A 23,469-nucleotide genomic window follows, 5' to 3' on the forward strand; every position below is an offset into this window, starting at 1 on the left:
GGTATCATTTTCAGTGCTAAGCTGCTTCCCCCAGTGCTGCCTTCATCTGAAATTCCTTTCTTGATTGATTTACTGCAGGTTTGTCTGAGTACCTGCACTATTTATACATCTTTTTATCTATATATAATTTTTGTACTCTCTATATATGGTATATATGTGCACACTCTACATGTATGTCAATGCACACGATATCCATATATGCACCACATAATTGCAACCTCAGAAGTTCCTTTTCAAAAGAACCAACCCAAAACAGCTCCCAAAACCCACACAGCATTGCCATGGAGCATCTGCTGTCCCCTCCCCAAGTTCCTCCCTGAAGAATGGATGAAGAGTAAGAGTTGCCCCATGGTTTGGATGAAATTATGTCTCTTTATTAGGTCTCTCTTCTCGGGAAACAATTTATTAGCCACAAGAATGTTGTGTTATACTACCTCCTCCTTTTTGCCTGGGAATTTACAGTTCACACACTGCACCAGCACATAAATCCAGTTTTATTTCTCAATTTATTCACCTGGAACTAAGTGGATTAAATCTCTTTTTTTTTTTTTTTTTAAAGGAGACCAGCACTGCATTTCCAACCAGCACCACTGCAAACAACAAGCAGACAAATTAGAGGTGGCTGTGGCCGTGCAGTCGCTTTCTACTCAAAACTTTTATGCTCGCCGAGCTTAATGGCGATTTTTCTTTTTTTTTTCTTTTTTTTTTCCTTCCCCCTTTAATTTTACCTTTAATGACCCTCTTAATAAACCAGGATTGATTAGAATTTGGCTTTAAGAGATGAAAGGGCTCTGCAATTATCTACTTGTATATGCCCTTCAGTAAACTACCTTGTCTGCCCCTCTCCCACCTCCCCTTCTTAAGAAGACTTTCCCAGGTCCCTCTTGGCTGCGGTTGAACGATGTTGGCTCATGTCCATGCTGCAACAAAGACCTGGCATTCCAGCTGTCTGCTTCTAATCTCCAGTGTCAGCTCTTGTTAATGTTTCAGCATGAAATCAGAGGGGGCAAAGCTGCATGGAATATTAAAACCATGATCAGAATTCCACTGAAATGCTGATAGTCTGCGAGAGCGCCATTAGGAGGGCCGGGCGAATCGCTGCCTGGTGTTTGAATAAAAATAAAAAAAAAAAAAAAAAAGAAAAAAAAAAGAAAAAAAGGGGGAAAAAAATATAAAAGAAAAGATTTCCATCCACGGGGGGAAGTACAATCAGTGAATCGCCCGGCTAAATTAGCATTTTTTCAATTGGGGATCGAAGTTGATTTATTGTTCTACACAACATTAATGTAACTGTGTGCTTGACCTGTTAAGGCAGCTAATTTTTCATTTAAATGGGCCCTTTCTGTATGCAAAAAGGTTGTAATCATATTTCAACTTTGCAAAGTGATCAGGGAAGTACTGGACTGTTTCAAAATTGTCTTAAGGAGTCTCTCTTCCCTCCCTGCCCCCCCTCCCTTCTGCCTAGTGGTCAAGGGCAAGCAGTTTGGGGTTTTTTTCCCTTAAAAAAAAAAGCTGTCTCAAGTAATAAGCTTAATTGTCATTTGACTTGAGCTGTTTTACACCACTTTGACCATGTAAAAAAAGCATCTGAGTGGGTGTAAATATCACAGCCCCAAGCCTTGCAACAGGAGCTGAGCGTACAGGGAGGGTCTGTCCCAGTAAGAATTGCAGGGTTTGTATGAAAAAGGGGGATTTTTTATCCTTCCACTTTTATTTTTCTCACTCTCCTGAGCAAAAAGTTGCTGGATGTGACTGCAGACAACTTGTATATTCTGTAGGTATTTGAAAAAATATAAAAAAATCTCTGATTTTTTGGGAGAAGAGTGAGGAATTATGAGAAATAAGGGCTGAGCAATGTGACCAACACAAAGCTGGGTACAGAATGAGCAGTGCAGCAATTCCTGCTGCTTTAATCGACTTTGCACCATCTCTGCATGGGCAGAGTTGTCATTTTCCAGTTTCCAGTTTTGCAAATGGAAGTGATGACTTACTGGAAGTGACTCTGCCTGGGAGAAAGTGTTGCTGATGCTGACTCTGGAGAAAAATGAAGCTGTCCAGGAGCAAATTTTATTTTCTGCTCTGAAAGGCCGCTCTGTTTTGTCATTTCTGGTCTGGGCAGGAGGGAGGGATGGGCGTTTAAAGGCAGAAATCCAATCTGGGTGAGGAACTGCCCCTTCTGGAGGAGGGTGGGGAGCTGCAGATGGGACCCCTGCCCCACCTGGGTTGTTTCCTGTTCCCAAATCCCATCACCCCCAGTGCTGCTGCCTGCTCCTCCAGCTTTGCCCCGACCTGGGAACAGCTTTGTCCCCATGACAGTGCCCAGATGACAATGGCCAGCACCCAGAGCTGCTCCCCCAGCACGGGAAGATAATATACATTTCCAATTAGTGCCACACATTCTGGTCATGTTCTCTTTTTACTCCCTAACTATCTTTGTTTTGCTGCGGAGCTGTTCGGTCATTAATGAAATCCTGCAGTTCTGCTAATCCTGGGTACAATGCAGCTTTTCTCTGCCAGGCTATCCCTGACATAAAACTACAGTTACCCAAGCTCCCCACCACATTAAGATTCGTTGTCATTTGCCTTTCATTACATACCTGATGTAGCACAGTAGCAGTCAAATGTCCTTGGCAGGCAAAGCAAAGTATTTAATTGTATTAGTTTCTTGCTCCGCCTTAAGAACATTTTTTTTTTTTTTTACTATGGGACGGAAAGAAAAAAAAAAACAAAAAAAACAGAGAGAAAAAAAATACCCATATCATGGAAACTTTATATTTCTGTTGGATGCAAATGGAATTATACTTTTCCAAGCCCTGCTGCAGCCCCCTCCCCAGCAGCACTGTACTGCCAGTGCCATATGAAATGCCTCTCTGGCGAGGAGAACAATGAGGCATTCATCAAAGGCAAGCAGTGATTAGATGTTTTTCATTTTCAGAACTTTAAGAGATAAATAGGGGCCCTGTTCCTCCATTTGATGTACAGTACTGGTGGGATTCAATTAATCTCTGCTGATAAATTCCAAATTTCTGCAAGAGCCTTTCTGAGGGGGGAAGAGTGGCTCACAGAATGGTGGCTTCAGTTGCTCAGAATAAGGGTGCTGGATTTCAATAAATAAATATATTAAAGAGGGCTGGGATGACCGTGGGGCCTGGAGCAGGGCTGTGAGGCTGTACAGCTTCCTCCTTGCTTTTCCCCAACGTTTCCCTTCAGAAAAAAAAGGATATTGGATGGAATAGGGAGCAAAACATTAAATCTCAAGCTTATGTTTTAAGAGGTCTGAACTCTGAGCCTGAACTTTCCGTGGAGGTTTTGAGTCTCTTGGTGGGTTTGTGCCCAGTCCTGTTAAACCTCATCGTTTTCTTCTGCATCAAGATGCTGGGGAAAGTTTTGGTTTAAAACTCTTGAAACCCTCGAGTGCCACAGGGTTAAAATACTCAAGTACCACAGGGTTGAGCAGCGCAGAATTCTCTACAGGTAACTGCAATTATTAAGTTGAATTTCCCCAGTTTTCATCCGAATCTGCAGAATTCCGGCCAAAGGGAGGGTAAATCCTGGCTGTGAAAAACGAGTGCCTGAGAGCACGGCCCAGGCCATGCGTGTGTGTGTGTCCCAAAATCTGTGCCTGCAATTGATAACAATTCACCCACTGATGATTTTGTTAATCAGATTGATGAGTGAGCAGGTCTCAAAGCCCGCACCAGCTCCTCCCCGCTGCAGCAAATGGAGGATATTGATGGAGCAGGTTTGTGCTGCTGCTGCTGCTGGTGGCTGCACCAAGAAAATAGGTCAGGTTTGATCAATACAGAGCTGCTTTCAGGAGGGCTGCATCTACTTTGTAGAAACGAAGCAGCTCAATTAAAAGGAATAAATAAGGTGGGGAGCTATCAGGCTTCATTTAGGGTTGAAATGAAGAAGGAATGAGCGCGGTGCTGGCAGTGTTGGGAGTGATCTGGAGGTGCTGCCCCTCAGAAGGGTTCCTGACTGATGTCACAGGGAATTCAGGTGACACACGAGCTGGTGGAGCCCTCTGGGGGGGCTTTAAACTCTTTAAAGCCCAGCTCAGCACAATCCCAAACTTGTAATGTTGTGCACACATTTTAACAGATCTGCCTTAAATCGCCACGAGCCCTTCTGGGTCTATTTGTGGTTTTTATCACGGTCATGTTTCACTAGAATTTATAATCTGCCTTTCCTTGTGATTATTCTGCACTAAAGCCACCCTCTGGGTGTTTTGCTACAGCACCAGCAGCCGTTTATTTAGGGTGGCACACATTGGGAAGCCAAAGACTTAAAAAATTGCGTTCATTAGGGTTTGATCCTGCTCCCATTCACCTCTCTGGTTTTCCCAGAGCAGAGCCAGATCCTGATCAAACACAGAGGAAAAGATGGGAATTTATGGTCAAACCCTGCACTCATTTTCCAGAGCAGCAACCCCGAAAAAATTAAGGTACAAGTGGCAGCTGTACCTGTGAGAAAAGAAACGGGTTTGGCACAAATTTTCATCTTAGTTTCTGAAAGATGCAGCAGCTCCTTTGTAGTCCCCAGGATTGATGTCAGCCTTGGTGGGGTCAACAGGAATCTCTCAAATTATTTCAAGGGCTTGGCATCAAATCTAAAGCCAAACTTCTCATAAAAAGTCAAGAGCAAGACATAGATTTGGGGAGGTCATTGGGTGAAAAAAGTGGATTTTTTTTGCATTTCTGCTGGTTTTATCAGGGTGCTTTCTGAATGCAGCTCAGCCTGTATTATCTACAAGATTTTATGTCACTGCAGTATCTCAAGCTGCACCGATAACAGGATCTCACAATGGATTCTTAACACAAAACATGGAGAGAGTTTGGGAAGGTTTAGTCTCTGGATTAACTGAGTGGAAAATGTCTTTCATTGGAGCTACAGATGGCTCACAACACAGGGGAGGAATCTGGAGGAAAAATCAGAACCTCTTTGTCTTTTCAACTTCATTAGGTTTTCCAAAGCTCTGAGCAAGATTGTTCATGAAATGAGAGGAGAGATGGAGAATTATTAGTTTTCATACTCCCTCATTTGTTTTCATCTCCTCTTTTCCCTAACAGAAAGCATTAAATGCATTTCTCATTAAAAAAAAAATAAATGAACGTGGGAGAAAAAATTGCAAGCCTTTTGTGCTTTTTTCATCTATAAAAGATGCTGATACTTGAAGATCTAGCTGGAAGAGAAAATGAAAATATTTCAGACCCAGTTCTGAACCTGAGGCAGTGGAAAGCAGCAATTTGATGATAATTCTGCCTTGTTTGGGTTTTCTCCATGAGGTTCTTCCTGTGAGGAGTTGGAATCCCGATGTGCTGGGGTGAGGCTGGTGAGTCCCTGCTGTCCCAGGGACACGATGACAGCTTGTGCTTCATTAGGGCTCTCACCAAAACCCAAATCAGAACTTTTTGCTGGCTGTACTGGCAGTCCCAGGGGGCTGGGGGAGAGCTGGGTGTGAGAGGACAGCAGGGGACAGAACATGAGATTAGTTTATCAAATCTCAGTGCTGTGATCAAGAAAGCCAGCGCTCCATGTGCCAGAACTCCCAATTTGGACCAATTTTCCCTTGGATTTGAGGCCTTGTGTGGGGGCGAGTCTGTCCAGGTTGGAGTGGAGCTCTCAGTGCCGATGGAATCACCAAAACCCAAATCAGAATTTTTTTGTGACTGTGCTGCCAGTCCCAGGGTCTGGGTGTGAGAGGACAGCAGGGGACACCGGGCTGGGGACAGAACATCCTCCTGTACAAGATTAACTCATCAAATCAAACCCCAGTGCTCTGATCAAGAAAGCCAGCGCTCCGTGTGCCAGAACTCCCAATTTGGACCAATTTTCTCTTGGATTGGAGGCCTTGTGTGGGGGTGAGTCTGTCCAGGTTGGAGTGGAGCTCTCAGTGCCGATGGAATCGCCCCCAGCTCTCCCCAGTGACATTACTGACGCGATTCTCATTCCATTTTTCAAGCCCTTTACTGTAAAAGCCTCACAGCTCCATGACAGAAACATTTAGAGAACATCTCCTCATTGTGGGAAAATGAAAAATCAGCCCAGCCAGCAACTGCAGAGGAAATCTGCAGCCCGTGTTTGGAGCACATTAATAACATGACGAGTGACCTTTCTGGAGACAAGAAATGCGTGGAATTGATTGTCCTACCCAGGAGCTGGGCAGAGCTATAGATCAGTTATTTTCAGCCCAATCTTTGTTGTGGTCACATCTTTGGCCAGTGCAGGCTCAGTGTGGGTATAGTTTAGTCTGGTTAAATCCAAACAGAGCCGAGGAACGAGAACAATGCCTTGGTGTGGCTGCCAAAGGTGCAGCTGCTGGTGGCCATGCTGGAGCTTCCACATTGCAGAGCTGCTCCTAAAGAGGAGTTTGTAAAGTCTCTGCTGTCCTTAAAGCTGCAGATTCTCACTATTTCTATATTTTTATATTTCTATATTTATTTATATATATTTCTATGTTTCTATATTTTATAATTCTATATTTATATATTTTAGATATAAATATATTTATAGAAAATTAGATATATTTCAATATTTCTATGTTTCTATATTTCTATGTTTCTATATTTCTATGTTTCTATATTTCTATATTTATATAAAATATTTATATATTTTATATTTATGGGTTATATATTTATATATTTATATTTAGAATTTGATATTTATATTTCCACCCATGTGATTTCTTTTGTTATGAGCTGGCAGAACAATGATAATTTCAAACCCCTGAAAATTTTTAGCGTTTTGGTTACTCCATACTTTACCAGGGAATAAAAATCCCAGAGTCCAATGTCCTCTTTATTTAGAGTTAATCCCAAGGGTATCTCTGTGGTTGTGACAACCTGGAGGTCCCAAATCAGAGGCAATCTCTTGGTGGGTTTCTCCAGCCTGAGAATTGGAGTTTTCCTCAGTTTTACATGGAAATCAGAGAGGCTTGTATCACAAAAAACCCAATATCAGAGGGTTATACCACAAAAACCCCAATATCCGAGGGTTATATCACAAAAAGCTGATATTAGAGGGTTATATCACAAAAAACCCAATATCAGAGGGTTATACCACAAAAACCCCAATATCTGAGGGTTATATCATAAAAAAAACCCCCAATATCTGAGGGTTATACCACAAAAAACCCAATATCTGAGGGTTATATCACAAAAAAACCAATATCCGAGGGTTATATCACAAAAAACCCAATATCTGAGGGTTATACCACAAAAAGCTGATATCAGAGGGATATATCACAAAAACCCCAATATCACAGGGTTGTATCACAAAAAAACCCAGTATCACAGGGTTATATCACAAAAACCCCAATATCTGAGGGTTATACCACAAAAAACCCAATATCCAAGGGTTATATCACAAAAAGCTGATATCAGAGGGTTATACCACAAAAAAACCAATATCAGAGGGTTATATCACAAAAACAACCCCAACCTTTTTCCCTTTAAATATTGCTTCACCCACCCAGAGCCATAAACTCCGGCCAAACCAAGGAGGTTAACTCGGGGAGCAAACAAGTGCAGGTGATTTTCCAGCTGGGTTTGCTGGGTGAGGGCAGGGAGCAGCCTGGTAGCCAGCAGTGGGGTGGGTGTCTGCTTCCTGCCTGTAGCCAGGAGTAATATCCAGAATCCATTAGAGGGATGCCTAATCATCTCAACCTGTCAGATCCCAACCACCCTCCTTTAAGAGCCAATTTGTTTTTCTGCCAGATCGATGTTCTTATCTGTAATTGCACAGGCCATGAGTGGCACCCAATAACCAGTTAATATTCAGTTCCATTCCACAGCAGGGTGGGGAGCAGGGAAATGTCTTAATTTAAACATTTATTGTACAACTGTGAAAATGTCCTAAGTGAAATTAATTGAAGCTTGGGGAGAATAACTTATAAATCACCTTGTCTGGCTTGCATAAAATGATACAAGGATATGCTGAATTCTTATCGTGGGGCTCTGTGGAGCTGCAGAAAGCTTTAACCCTGAGGTTACTGCTGTTATTCCAGCTCCAAGATGGGAGAAATCTGACTCCTACAGGTGATGTGATAAAGGCAGGGCCAATCTAATTAATAATAAGCCAGCAATTTGTACTGTTGCTGCTCAAATGTGGCTTGTGCCGGGCAATTTGAGTGTGGTGTTGATCCCCTCGGCCATCCCTGCCTTCTGCTCCTGCAGCACTTTAAAAAAGGGGGGAAATCCATCAGAATGTGCTTTCCATGGGACAAATATCACCAGAAAGTGGAAAAAAACCCAGCCCCAGTGGCGTCAGCAGAGTGGGATATGAACAATACTGGCTTAGGCACAAGCTGGAAATTAGGAAGGGTAAGGGGGGATTTGAAGAGCACATAGAGGTGCAAACAACTCCCAGAGAATTTATAGATTTGCCAGAACAGTGGGCCTGGGAGGGAAAAGAGTTGTTTCACTTGAGGGAGGCTTGAAGAACACTCCAGGAAAAGCACAATATTGCAGAGGAATAAATGCCACATCTCCCCGTTAACTCTTCCAGGGAAGCACTGATGGAGCTCTGAGCACACACCTGTGATTGTGAAGGACATGACCAAGCTATGGACAGGAGGAAAAGGAAAATTCAGAGTGATAATCCTGCTCAGACCAGCTGCTCCATGGGAAACCTGGCCCTCTGGAGATGTTCCCCCTGCACATTGCGAATCAGCAAGGCTTAATGAAGTGCTGGGCAAAGCTGGATGAGGAGGTTATTGAAAATAGAATTGAGGAAAAGAACTCCTGGATATGAGACAGAGGAGCCAAAGCAGTTCCTGGAAGGGAAATCACATCCCTGGGAGCAGGTCAGCAAACCAGGACCGGGGCACAGAATTTCTATGGACACCAGAAAGTTTTGGGATAAACTCCCCGGCAAGGGGTGCTGAGGAAGCCCAGGAGCCAAGGGCTGACTGGTAAAGCCCTGATGTGGTTTGGGTAGGAGGAAAAATCCCTTCCCATCCCTACAGCACCCCAAGATGGGAGGAAATCTCCCTTTGCCAACTCAAAAATCACTGCTGCGCCCAGGGTTTTGCAGTTGCTTGGATGTATTTACTACTGAGTTGGGAAAGCGGGAAAATGAGGCAGGAAAAGTGAAAAATAAGGCAGGAAAAGTGAAGAATAAGGCAGGACAAGTGACAAATAGGGCAGGAAAAGTGAAGAATAAGGCAGGAAAAGTGAAAAATAAGGCAGGAAAATTGATTTTGGAGCTAAGCTGGAGGTGGCTGAATGATTTTAATGGAACCCTGCATAGTCAAAGGGAAATCTTGAGGGGCGGGGTGGAAATTCCCAGCTGGCAACTCCAAGGGAGCTCTTCAAAAGAATATTTGGACAGCCCATATCTATCTAAGTTATTGCCCAAGAGGGGGAAAAAGAGGTCTGTGAGTGAGCAGTTCAATGGTATCGCTGTCCAGTGGCTAAAAAAACAGCAGTGAAGTGGTAGGAAAAACCCAGCAAGTCCTATGGAACATGATATTGAAAATATAAGATATTATATCAGTGTCCTGTGATATGGGTCACTCCCAAGCAAGGGGGCCAGGGAATAAATAGAAACAGCTGGGAGGTGGACAACAGAAATAATTAGAGGCCTGCAAAAGTGCTCAAAAGAATCATTTCTTGAAAGAGATTGTTCAGATGAGGGAACATAGGAGTAAATAATAAAAGGAGCAGGGAAGGTGAATTGCAGTACATTGAAAAAGCTCAGAAAGGAGCGGGTTTTGTACAGTTGACAAAAACCTGTGGAGCTCTTTGTCTCTTGACATGGCTGAGGCCAGGAATCTGGTGGGATTGAAAAATTCATTGAACATTTGTACAGTGAATGGAAACATCTGCAGTGAAATGGGTGGGATGCTATTCTTAGCAAAGAACCAGCAGCAACCCTCCTACTTCAGGGCATAGTTTAAATAGTGGCTGAGGAAAGGGGAGGGAGGAAAATTCCTCATTAAAGGTTTTCCCTTGTGATCCAGGAGGAGATAGGCACAAAAAAAAAAAGAAAAAAAAAAACAACTAAAAACCCAAACTTTGTTATCACTTCAAAATAGGTTTGGCATTGCCTTAAATAAATATTTCAACACATAGTTTTTATTACAGCCTGTAGTTTTTTATGGTGGTGTATTGCCAAGTTATCCGAATTTTTTGTGAAAGGAAGGGGAATTTAAGAGTGAAATGAAATTCCTCCTCTTTGCAAATATGGCATCATCAATGCACAGCTGTACACAGGTGCTGGGGGCAGTAATGAAACGAGTTTATTACACTCAATTAAAATTTATTGCACATGTAGATTTAGGCGCTAGAACTAAAAAAAGATTATTTGTGGTGTTCCTAAATGGGGAGGGTGAGACTCCTGCACAATCCCTATAGGTGGGGAAGCACTGAAAACTTTGATTTATGGTAGGAGTTTCTAGAAAAATTATTAATTTTCAATTGATTAATAATAATTATAAAAATTATTTAAATTAATATTATTAAATTATATAAAAATAATAATTATTAATGATATTAATTTTAATTTAAACTCATCTTCAGCTGGGATGGGGGGCAGGGGAGAGAAGGGCAGGGCTGGGGGTCCCAGGGCAGGGCACCTGTGGTGCTTTGCCCCTAAAACCCCTCAGCCCTGGCAGGTGCCTCATCCCAGGGCAGGGGCTCAGCCCAGCTCTCCCCGGTGCCCCTGGATCCCTTCACAAAAGCGTCAAAGAAAACCTGGGGAGCCCAAAATTCAGCGGCCAAAAATTCATCCCCAGGGAAGAAAAGAAAGCAGAACAAAACAGCAAAGCCCCAGGCCAGGGGTTTCAGACAAGCTGGGACTTGGTGACACAGGCAGTAAATTTGACAGCTTCTTGCCACCTCCTCCTGCTGGGATTTACTTTGAACTTTTCTATACAAACAGTGCTAAAACTGGGCTCAGGTAGGGCTTTTATGGCCAACTTTCCTGCAAACAGCAGGACAGGGCACAGGGACAGTCCTGGCCACCTTCCCCTGGCGCAAAATCGTTGTTAAATCACTGAAAATGCACATGCAGGGAGCAGAATCTGATCCCTGACTCAAAAGCAGACACAAAACACAGAAAAAAAAAGGGAAGAAAAGCAGAAAATATGTCAGGCAAAAGAGTTTTGCTGCATTCTTCAAGTGGGATAAATAAGCATGCATGTGTGTGGATATATAAATATATTTATATTTATATAGCTGGCTGCAGAGGGAAATTTTGTTCTGTTTTGAAGCCCAGATCAGTGCAACAGGAAAATAAAATGCTGAGCCACCACACAAACCTCTTGTCTCTCTATTCTGTGTCAACTCTTGCTCCCACAGAATAGCATTTTGTTTCCTACTGTCGAGGCAGCAGCAACTAAAGTGAATGTTCATATGTGTGGTGAGGCATTTGTCCCTGGAAAAATAACATCTCTTCTTCTATTAACGTTTTAATTAATCCCTTTTAGTTATGAAATGTAACTTTACATTACATAAAAAAAAATTACATGCAGTCTCTTAATCTGCTAATCCTTTCTCCAGACAAGCTGGTTCTTTTTAAATCAACTGCCATTTTATCAACCCAATGGAGCAGAGATCCGGACTCAACTCTATTCAACAATACATTCTTTTCATGAGAGACTGGCCTAGCTAATATGACACCACAAAGGGCTTGAGGAATTCCAAATACCCAGCTCTTTGGATTAAAAGCATAATAATCCCATGCAGTTTTTTGTTCAGAATTGATAGAATGGTTGTATAGTGAGTCACACTTGTTTGAACTTATCAAAGTAACAATATATCAAGCATTTCGTAGGATGATATTTTATTTTCTCAGGTCGATTCAACTTCTTTCAAGTTTATTTTTTTTTTTCTTTTTTTTTTTTTTTTTTTGGTGAGCGTGTATTAACGACTGCCAAATGCCCCTGCAGCTAAACAATTAAAACCTATAATTAAGCACAGAATCTGATAGCTGCTGTTTCTGTCCAGCTTTTATATAGACACGAGCATTGTTTGTGCCAGGGCAGCGAGCTGTAACAGCTCTTGAGGCTGCTGTGACTCCTTCCCCTGGCCATGGGCATGACTTTGCTGTGTTCCCAGACCTGGGAGCCAGAGCAGGACAGCTCTGTGTGTCACGAGCCCCTGGGGAGGTGGCCAGCAAGGCTGCTGGGATGAGCCCCAGCGAACAGCCCTGAGATGCTCTGAGAGCCTCCCCTCGCTCTCTGCTCGGGATGCAGCCAGGCTGAGCCCCCGGGCTGCTCCCAGAGAGCTTTTCTGGGCTTGTCAGAGCAACCACCAGCGGCATTTCCAGCAGAAAGGCTCCTCCCAGGGAGCTGAGGTGGCCGTGGCCGTGTTGTGGCTCTCTGTAGTAGATGCAGGTGATCCCCCAGCCAGGGAATAATGTGCTCTGACTCCATGATTCAGAATGCTGAACAATTGCCTTATTAAAATTATTCTGTATTACACTAATACTGCATTAAAACTATGCTAAAGAGATACTAGACCAGACCAGACCAGACTATACAATACAAAAGATACTAAAGAGAAACCCATGACTGTCTGAGACAGCCAGGACACAGCTTGGAGGGCTTGGCCAATCACTCAAAACCACTTTCACCTGCGTTCAATTAACCACATCACTTTGGGTAAACCATCTCCATAGCCCGTTCCACAGGTGCCAAACAACAATGAATAGAGACAGGAATTGTCTCCTCTTCTCTGAAGTTTCTCACTGCCTTTCTCAGGAACGATCCTGGCAGAGAGAGAATGATGTCTCTCTCTGTCCAGAGACTGTGAATAGCTCTGCAGAGGGGAATGGGAGCTTCCATGGCTGCTGTGGTTCCTGCAGAGCCAGGAGCACTGGGAGCACCTGTGGAGGAGTTGCTGGGCTGGGCCTGCACTGGAAGGGGCAGCACAGCTGGGAGTGTGTGACGGGCTCCATAGAGTGGCCTTGGCAGGGAACACCTTGGTGACTGCTGTCCCTACAGGCTCCAGCAGAGCAAGGAGCAGATATTCCCTTTATTCAGCCCCAATATTCCCATCCCAAGGCCAGGCTGGGTGCTCAAGGCCATGAAGGTGTCTCTGCCCACAGCAGGGTTGGAATCAAATGGATTTTAAGGTCCCATCCAACCCAACCCATTGCAGGATTTTCGCAGCCACGCACACAAACCCCGATCCCCATCCAACATCTCCCCAGAGCAGCACTGAGGGACAACATCTTCTTCTCCTCACTGCTGCCTGTGATGAATCAAAACATGCAGAACTTGTCTGGCCAGTGGGGCTGAGCTGGAAGTGCTGACTGGAGCATGGCAGAAGCCAGGCAGCCTCCAGGGATGCTCCTTCACTTGCTGGCCTCCAGATCCTGTGAACAGCAGCCCCGAGAGAACCCTCCCGTGCTGTTGCCATCCTGCCCATGCCCTGCTGGAGCAGCAGAAATGTCCTGTGGCTGGGCTGCTGAGTCCTCAGCCATGTCCCTGCAGAGAACACAGAACTTCCTTCCTTTTATTTATGTTTTTGTTTTCATTGTCATAACTCTTCCCTCGAGTTCCCACCCCTCCTGCTCCACATGGCATCTCACTGGGGAACAATAGGGAGCTCTTCAGGGGTTCCTACTATAACCCTTCAGAAGCAAAGGATTCTCTGAGGAGCTGGTTGGATTTTTCATCCCAATTATTTCAGTATTTCTACTGAATTTCAAAACGAAATACATTCTCGGCAGAATTGGCAGCGCTCAGGCGAATATTTTTCATTTTTACTTTCGACCAACTGTGGAATTAACCAGAACATTTTGAAATTTGATTCCCCTTGCCAATGCCTGCTGTAAAGAAGGGAAATTTGGGGAGGGTGGTGGCAGAAATGATTGCTAATTTCCCTCTTTCTTCTCTTGAAGAGACCCCAAAACCAGCGCGCCACCTCCCCAGGCTAGAGGAACAAAAGCGTTAACAAGGAAGCAAACGCAATTTCAAACTTCAATTCTGGAAAAGAGAGGAAAAAAATAAAAAAAAAAAAAAAAAAAAAAGAGGCAAGAACAGCCACGATTTTTCAGGCCAGACAAGTCCTCCCGCCCTTTGCCAGGGCAATATTGTTTGCAAGCCTCCTTCAAGGAGGGCTTGGTCCCTCCATGTCCCTCCAGTGCCCCTTTAAACAAACACCTCCCAACGCTGCAGCTATAAATAGCGCCGAGGTGGAAATGGCTGGGTAGGTTTCTATGCCCTCCTTTGTGTTCCCATTTCTCAAACACACCAACCTTCTCCCCTTTCCCCCCCTCCAACCCTTTCCCTCCACAATGTGTGGTTATATATAGAATATTTATAATAGTTCCCTATTTTCCAAGCAATTTTCACCACTGCCACGCAGCAGGGAGAAATTGAGAAATTGCTGGTTGTTTATTTATTTATTTCTCCGTGGCAATGTGCACTTAATCCTGCAGAGTGTGGCAAAATATTCTGTCTGGATGGTGTGGAAGGGAACATGAGCAGCCTATAGATGGATGGATGCGTGTTTGTGTGTGCTTTTCAAATGCAGACCACATTGATTGCAATGTGGAACTTATAAAGATGGGAGATATTCTTATCTCTGCAGGAAATAAAGAGGTTTTTTTTTGGGGGGGGAATATATATGGGCAAGATGTTGCTTGGCTCATCCACCCCATTATTCACTTTAAGGCAGGGGAGGTGCATGGGGGGGTTAAAGGTTTGATGGGAAGGAAGGGACAAAGATCCCACTGCTGTCCCAAAATCCTTGGATCAGAGAACAGCTGGGGTTGGAAGGGACCCCTGGACATCACTCAGACCAACCCCCATGGCCAGGCAGGGGACCCAGGAACGTATCCAGGTGATTTGGGGACTTCTCCAGAGGGGGACACTCCACAATCTCCCTGGGCAGCTGTTCCAGGGCTCTGCCACCTCCATGGGAAGAGCTCCCTCCTGGTGTTCACAGAATTCACAGAATCACAGAATTCACAGAATTTACAGAATTCACAGAATGACCAGGTTGGAAGAGAGCTTCAAGATCACCCAGTCCAACCCAGCCCAAGCACCTCAACTCAACCCTGGCACCCAGAGCCACATCCAGGCTTTGTTAAACACACCCAGGGACGGTGCTGAGGCAGAACCTGCTGTGTTTTATTTTATGTCACTGCTCCTCATCCTGTCACACTGAACAGAGCCTGGCCCCGTCCTCTGGCACCCCTCGGAGGCATTTCCTTGTCACTGAGGGCCAGAGGGGAATATTGGGGGATATCAATGTGCCCTAAGGCTCCCCTCCCACCCTTCCCTTGGCATCTGCTGTTGGCAGCTCTTGATGGGATATGGGCTTAATGACCAATTACTCCACAACCCTATTAGTGATCCTTCCTCCTTGCCACGGGAGAGGGGAAGGGGTTTAAGGGATCAGGATTCTGATTCCATGGCAGAAGTTGAGGATTCCTGGGGGTTCCTGAGGTCGGGGTTTGAGGTGTGGATGGCTCCAAGACAGGCCCAGCTGTGCAGTGCTTGAAGGGTGTGGAACAAGAAATCAAATTCCTGTCATTGATCTTGGCTCCCTCAACACCAAGGTTCATTTATTCAAGGTTTGCTTCCTTCTCAGGATCTACCTTGCCCCCTCCAAAGGGAGAAAAATTCAGGTGTTTGCATTTTCCAAATCAAGCCCAGTGGGGTAGAAAAAGGGGAGGAGAAAGGGGAAGGGCAAAACTTGAGTCAGGATTTAAGGGGGTTGGTTTTAACCCAGATTCAGTTCTAAGCTTTACAGGAGCTGGATGAAACTCCTCCAGGGTTTGTGGATAAAATCAGCTGTGCTGTGTTTGGTTCAAGGTCCTTTTCTAGAACTCTGAGCATCAGCTCAGGGCTGGAAGCTGGTGAAAAATACCAGCAATGCCTTCAGAGCTCTCCAGAACGTGGCATTAACTTCTGGTGACCTGAATTCTCATGTTTGCCAGCTCAGGTGGGCCTTTCTTCTATTTATTCATGTACCTGCACTTAAAATTCCTTCTGAAACCTCTCATGCCACTGAGCTCCCCAAATTCACCCGTGAGAACCAGGTGTGGCTTTCACAAGAATTTCTTCCCTAATTCAAAGCAAGAATTTTCTAGGGCTGGGACTCCCCTGCTGCACAGAGAACATGAAATATGTAACAGAACAGTCACAGGTTTCCAGTTTTTTGGGTTTTGGGTTTTTTTTTCCCTTGATTGCAGTTGACAAGCGCTGTCTATCAGGTGCTCATCAACAGTGGCCGGGATCCGTGCTGGACCCTCCTCCACCTGCCACGAGGGCACCTGGGCAGGCTCGGGTTGTTGGCTGGGGTGGATTCCCATCCCTTTCCTCACCCTGGAGTTGTGGGGTGCCCTGTGGCAGGGAGCAATGATGCAGCTGAGTCCATTGATATCAGAAGGCTAATTAATTATTTTATTATACTATACTGTTAATTACTTTATAATTTACTTTATTATACTATTTGCTATACGATATTTATTATACTATTTACTTTATTATATTATTTTATTATTTACTTTTATTTTAATAATTAATTTACTTTTATATTAATAATTTATATTATTACATTATTCACTTTATTATACTATTTACTATAGTATAGTATACTATACTAATGTGCTAATTAATTTCTTTATTATACTATTTAGTATAGTATACTATATTTATTTATGATACTATGTACTTTATTATATTATTTTATTATTTACTTTCATTTTAATTATTAATTAATAATAATTAATATCATTATATTATTTACTTTACTATTTCCTATAGTATATTTTACTAATATGCTAATTAGTTTATTATACTATTTACTATACTATAACTATATATTATATATGTATACTTTATGTATACTATATCACATTACATCTAAAAGTATTATCACATTCCATTACATCTAAACATCACATTACATCTAAAACTATTATTACATCACATTACATCTAAAACTATTAATTAATTTATTTTACTATATTATTCTATACTATAGATTTATACTATATATATATATGTTATATATATACTATATTACACTATATCACATTACATCTAAAACTGAATCTGCCCAGCGCTCAACTGCCCAGAATCTTGTGATTGTCACCCAACAATCCTCACACACACACACCTGGCCCTGACAGGCCAAGGAACCAAAACACCATCCCTGTGGGTAAACAATCTCCATTTTGCATTCTGCTTTTGCACAAACACAGGCCCAGCAGGAGAGATGAGAATATTCTTGGGAAGATTTGTGCCTTGCTTTTCTCTGTGAAGAGAAACGTGGGGCTGCCCTTTTCCTTCCTTCCCAGCAGCCTCAGGTGAGGTTTGGTGGCCTCAGGTGTCATTCACAGCCAGGGCTTGTGCTCGGGGTGTGAATTATTGATCTCAGGTTCTCACCTCCAAGTGCCTTTATCAGGACTGTAACAGTAAAAGCTGTGCAGGAAGAGCCTGGTGCCCAGTACAGCTCAGGAGATTAAATTTCAAACACTTTTTGGGGTGCACTGACAGATTTACAGCTTAAATGTTGTGCTTTGAAATGACTTCAGGCAATTCATATCAAGGTAATACAGTTTGGCCCGAAAAACAAATGTTTGCAGTCTCATTCATTAATTACCATTATGAGAGATCCAGGCTCAGAGCTTTGTATGTTCTGATCCAAATCTGTTTCCCTTGGCCTCATCTCAGCGCTGTAAAAATTACTTTCCATCTCTGCAGAGCCTTTTCCTGTGGCATTCTGAAAATAAAAATTAATCCATAAGGCAAACTTGCCAAAGCTGGGGAAAGAACCCCTGACTCTTCCAAAGGTGCTGCTCTGCATGAAGGTCTGGGCAGGAGGCAGCTCCTGATGGTGCTGCCACGCTCAAAAATGCACCTTTTAAAGGGGTTTTTAGTAATGCTGTGTGGGCAAAGTGAGCATTCAATATTATTCTCTTCCACAGATGGAGAAAACAGTCACCAAGTGACTAAATAATTTGCTTTTAGTCACATGGAGAAGAACACAGCGTTCCTCAGCTGAGCCACGTGGCTTTCTCGTCCCTCTCCTGCTTTCTCACCATGGAATGGGGAATCTAAAGGTCTGGCTCTCTGTATTTTGCAAAAGGGAAAGATCTGGGCCTCCTTTGAGAGCCCACAGCTCCCTTTCAGTGAGCTGTGCTCATGTCCTGGCTAAATTTCAATTTGCCAAGGTATTTTGGATTTTTCTAAAATTATGCTCTCGCTGTGCACGACTCTTCCTCCCTGCCAGGTTCAAGTTCATGTTGAATGTTCTGGGTTTTAAAAGGCTCTGGATGGTTCCACCATCCAAAGATTTGCTTTGCGAAGTTCCTATTTTAAATCTGGATGGGAGAGCTTGAGATGGATGTGGAGCCATGGAAATGCCACCAAGCCACTCTCTGGTCTGTGTCAATTTTATTATAATTATTATTGGTGCCAATAATAAACCTATTGCAGTTGTTATGTAATAGCACCTCCAAAGTTCTTTTTGGGTGGGGTACCTTGCAGAGAATTTTTAATTTTCTTTTTTTGTCATTGTTTTTCCCCATACAACCTCCAATTGAGATTTTACTGTGATTTCAACAACTTAGAAAAATATGAAATTGTTTTTTATCCAGGTTTGGGCTTTTTTTTAAATGTAAAAACAGACTTATAAGCAGCAGTTGACATAATTCCCCACCCTTTCTGGGCATATTCCTGATAAATACGTGGTGGGGAGGTGATTCCTGATGGAGAATTTATTGCCTGAATAAATAAATAAATCCCAGGAGGGGAACAGGTGCTGTCATAGCAATGCTGGGCCGAGAGGACAACAGGAATTTTGTGATCACAGAATCCCACACTGGTTTGGGATGGAAGGAACCTCAAAAATCATCGATTTCCAACCTGCTGCCATGGCCAGGGGTATATTTTGATAATTAAGGACGTGTTAAAACCTCTTTTGGGGTTCTGCCCTTGCTGTTGGTGCCTCTCCCCTTCATCACCCACACTCCTGCTCTCTCCTCAGCACACGTGCCTGCTGAAATTCTCCCTGGCAATGTGTGAAAACAGCAGAAAAACATCGTGGTGTGTTCCCGAGCATCCCCGGCTCTCTGTGAGCAGCCACTGAGATTTTCCAGGGAGGAAAAAGGGAAAGAGCCGGGGCTGTGCAGGCTCGGGGCTGGAGGCGGCGTGGGAAGGGTTAAGGATTACCGGGCTGGCTCGGAGGTGCTTTCCAGGTAATCAGGATGAAGCCAAGCTCGTTATTGAAGGGATGAGCCGGGTGTAAATTACCCGCACCTCGAGCATCTCTTTCTTGGAGAGCAGCAGGGCAGGAGGCACAGCCGGGGGGGGTTTATTTCGATTTTTATTGGTACCAACAACAAACCTATAGCAGTTGTTATGCAACAGCACCTCCGAAGTTCTTTTTGAGTGCGGTACCTCGCAGAGGATTTGTAATTTTCTCGCTGTCAGCAGCGCTGGGGCTGCCCGTGCTCATTTCTTGTGTCTGTGCAGAATCGATCTGGCTGCTCAGACATCATCCTGGGTGTGGTGGAGGGGCTCGGCTGAGTTGTGGGTTTTTTTGCTAAGCTGATCCTCGTAAGTGGCTGGGATTTTTTTTTTTTTAATTTATTTTTATTTTTTTCCCCCCCTCCTTTCTCTCTCCTCCTCCTTCAAATGGCTGCCTGGCTGGAAGAGCTTTGTGCTTTACAACTTTTGTGATCAGGGAAGGTACACGTTCGATATTAGGAAGAAATTTTTTCACCGAAAGAATAACAAAGCACTGGAATGCTCTTCCCAGGGAGGTGCTGGAATCACCATCTCTGGATGTGTTTAAAACAGGCTGGGCATGGCACTGGGTGCTGTGGTCTGGGTGAGGTGTGAGGGCACAGCTTGGACTCCATGATCTTGGAGGTCTCTTCCAACCTCGTCATTCTGTGATTATTTTCTGCATCCAGCCTGCTCCAAATGCTGAAATTCTGGGACTGGGCATCCCAAGCTCAGGCTCTGCATCCCAGCCTTCCCTCGGTGTCTGCAGCTCAGCCCTGCAGAGCTCAGCCCCTCCTCAATATCTCCAGTTTAAACCTTTGCAGCGCCTCATTTCCATGCTCTGCAGGGACTTGTACAAGAGGATTGAGCTTCTCCTCCCGTGTATTATAGGGAAAGAAAGGTTATTCCCTTTAAAATATAAGTATTGGAGGGGAAAAAATAAAATGCTTCCAAGTGCACTACAAGTAAGGATCATGTTTCCTAGCGTGCTATAAGTGCTCATTTCTTTATAGTGCTCTCAAACCTGTGTTAAATCCTCCTGAATTGGGTATTCAGCTGAAGACAGGGCTGGCTGATGATACAGCTTCCATTTATTGCAAAATATGAGCTTTGGTCGCCTTCCTAAAGGGAAAAAGAAAACAAAAAAAAAAACCCCTAAATTATTTGGATTTTGGGGTTTTACGGCCCTGGCAGTGGGATGTGCAACAGAGGTCACAGTGGGGGTTTTTTGGTTTTTTTTTTAGGGTGCAGCCTTGGGATCAGAACTTTGGGGCTTTTTCTTTTAGGGTGTAGCCTTGGGATCAAAGCTGTGCTGGGCCTTTCTAAATTCTCTTTTCTTTGTGAGGGTTTTCCACAGTGAAGTTCTCCTTGCCCAAAGCGATGCAGGGCTCTCTGCTCTCACCCCCTGTGCCTCAGCTCCCAGGCAGAGCCACGGGGAGGGGAAGATTCTCCAAGGCGTTGTACAAAACCAAAATGGAATTTGTCTTTACATTAAATCTTTGCAAACCTTTGTAAAACCTGACTGCGAGCTCAGCTTAATAGGAAATTTCCCTTGGCCAAAATAGATTTTGAGATTTTTCTTTAAAATATTTAATAATATCCTTTATTTAATACTATTCTTTTATTTTTTTTTATTCTTTCTTAAGCAGGAGCTATAAGTGTTTTTTTTCCAATACCTGGAACCCATCAGCTTCTGGAGGTACCTGATTATTATGCACAATTTCAGGATGCCCAGCACAATTCTGCGCTTAGAAACCAAGATAATTTGCTCAATATTGGCTTTTTTTGCTCTTTTCTGTCACCTCTGGATCCTTGCATGAAGAAAAGGCAATTTTCTGTTCTAAAAACTCAATTATTACCAATGTCACACTTTTAAAAAAAAAATAAAGAAAAATCCCTCCGACATTTCCTCTTGGATTTTCCAACCTCTTGGCCACCTATCCTCTTTCTCCTTGCTTGACTTTGCCCTAGTTAATATTCCAACAGGTGTTTCCTTTTTCAGTGGAATTTTTTAGGCCCTGTCTCAAGAGGCCTTCTGCATAATAATGCTGTATTCATGATGTGCCTGCCTTACTGGGAGAGAACTTTATTTTCTTAACCCCCATTTCCCCTCCGTGCAGGGGCTGCAGGAGGGACAGACTTGGGCCTTCCAGCATCCCCTGCTCTCTGATTTTTGGACGAAATCCCCCCATGGACTGGGATTTTTGGACGAAATCCCCCCATGGATTGGGATTTTTGGATGAAATCCCCACATAGTTTGTGATTTTTTATTAAATCTCCACATGGATTGGGATTTTTGGACGAAATCCCCCCGTGGTTTGGGATTTTTGGACAAAATCCCCCCATGGCTTGGGATTTTTGGACGAAATCCCCCCGTGGTTTGGGATTTTTGGACAAAATCCCCCCATGGTTTGGGATTTATGGACGAAATCCCCCCATGGCTTGGGATTTATGGACGAAATCCCCCCATGGTTTGGGATTTTTGACGAAATCCCCCCATGGTTTGGGATTTATGGATGAAATCCCCCCGTGGATTGGGATTTTTGGACAAAATCCCCCCATGGTTTGGGATTTTTGACGAAATCTCCCCGTGGATTGGGATTTATGGACGAAATCCCCCCATGGTTTGGGATTTTTGACGAAATCTCGCCATGGATTGGGATTTTTGGATGAAATCCCCCCGTGGATTGGGATTTTTGATCAAATCCCCATTTCACCTCAGCCCTGCTAGGAGGGTGATGAGGATTTAAGGGGGAATTGAGGCAAAAAGTCTCTTTTTTTTTTTCCCCACCATTTTTTATGCAGCATCTCAATTTTTTTTTTTTCATTTTTTTTCTTTTCCAGTTGAGACCATTGGAAAGGACAAAGTTAAAAATAATGAAATTAAAGCTTCAGGATTCATCCCTTGGTGCCCTCAGTTGTGTTCTGGTATTGCCGGACATTTGTTCTGGTGACATTTGGGTTGGGGGGGTGACAGGAGCCACTGGTTCATCCCTACATCAACTTCTTGAGGGGATTTCTCTGCCTGCTGTGAAATTTTCCCCTTTCTACCTCTGGATGATGCTGAGCTAGAAAGAGAAAATTGTTTTTTTTCAAGGTTTTCTCAACTTGAATATATATATTTTTTTTAAAAATAAAAAAGAAGGGTGGAGGGATTTAAAACTGTGCCAAAGCTTCCCTTGCTGCCTCCCTGGGTGTAAAATGCTGCTTTGTGCAGGTTTACCCTCAATATATTTTTTTTAATTAAAAAAATGAACCAGAAGGGAAAAAAAAATAACAATGCAAGAGTCAGATCCTCACATTGTTCAAGGATTACCCAGTTATGGTTTGTCCCAAGTTGATTAAATCAAATATTGATTTTAATTGATTAAATCAATTAATTATTGATTTATTCAGGTGGCTTGGTGACTGTTTTCTCCATATTTGATTACATCCACTAAGCCAAATTCATCTGTGACATCACACAGACTGTGACATAGATTATATATATTATTTATATTTTATTTATAATGTGTATTATATATTTTATTATATCCCATAATTATTTATTATGTATGGCAAGGGAGCAGAAGGAAAGAGAGATGGGAGTGCTGAAGCCATAAAAACTATGAATAGGTTGGGGTTTTTTTTGTTGTATCTCCATTAAAAATTGAGTGCACTCTAATGTTGGGCTATTCTTAGTGCAGATCACTTTTTTTAAAAGGTGAAGGCCAAGAAACTCCCTCTCTGTTTGGAATTTGGAAACCTCAATATGATGCTACAAATTATTGGAAATCAGACAATTGCAGTTCTTGGGAGCTTTAATATGGATTAAATAAATTATTTGTTAATATTGATAAATATTGATGAAATAAATCATATGTATATTCATTTATCACATATTGATTTACTCTGTTAATAGCTATCAGGAAGGTAGACATGGGACTGGATTAAGAAGAGAAATTAATCAAATTCAGATTTTAAAAAAAAAATCCAAACCGACCCTGCAACACTGCTCAGTTTGGTGGATTGGAGCTTAGAAAAAAAATATGGAAATGCCAAATGTACTTAAGGTTTTTTTTGGGTTTATTCTGTGTCAAACATCAAGGGCAGGGCCCTTCAGAGACTGCAGCAATTACTGGCACTTAAATTTCTGCAACACAAAAAATATTTTCACAGCACCACTGTGAGGGAAATTATTAAATATAAATTATTAAATTAAAAGAATAATGAAATCTGATTAGATTTATTCTACTTCTTCACTTGGCTGATGGCAATTATAATCCAGATTCTTG

At 43.1% G+C, this 23,469-nt stretch overlaps 1 long non-coding RNA gene across 1 annotated transcript in view; it reads right to left on the reverse strand.

Annotated features, from left to right (window-relative positions):
• Positions 1-856: 856 nt before the first annotated feature.
• The window catches only part of LOC118695815 (uncharacterized), a 34,411-nt gene continuing 11,798 nt past the window's right edge, over positions 857-23,469 (reverse strand). Inside the window, exons 2-4 of the long non-coding RNA XR_004981591.2 lie at positions 20,220-20,317; positions 17,568-17,687; positions 857-1,012 (exon numbers count right to left, since the gene is read on the reverse strand). This is a non-coding gene — a long non-coding RNA (uncharacterized LOC118695815). The remainder of the gene's footprint in view (positions 1,013-17,567; positions 17,688-20,219; positions 20,318-23,469) is intronic.

This window comes from Molothrus ater, chromosome 22, assembly GCF_012460135.2.
Source record: "Molothrus ater isolate BHLD 08-10-18 breed brown headed cowbird chromosome 22, BPBGC_Mater_1.1, whole genome shotgun sequence".
Classification (NCBI taxonomy): domain Eukaryota; kingdom Metazoa; phylum Chordata; class Aves; order Passeriformes; family Icteridae; genus Molothrus; species Molothrus ater.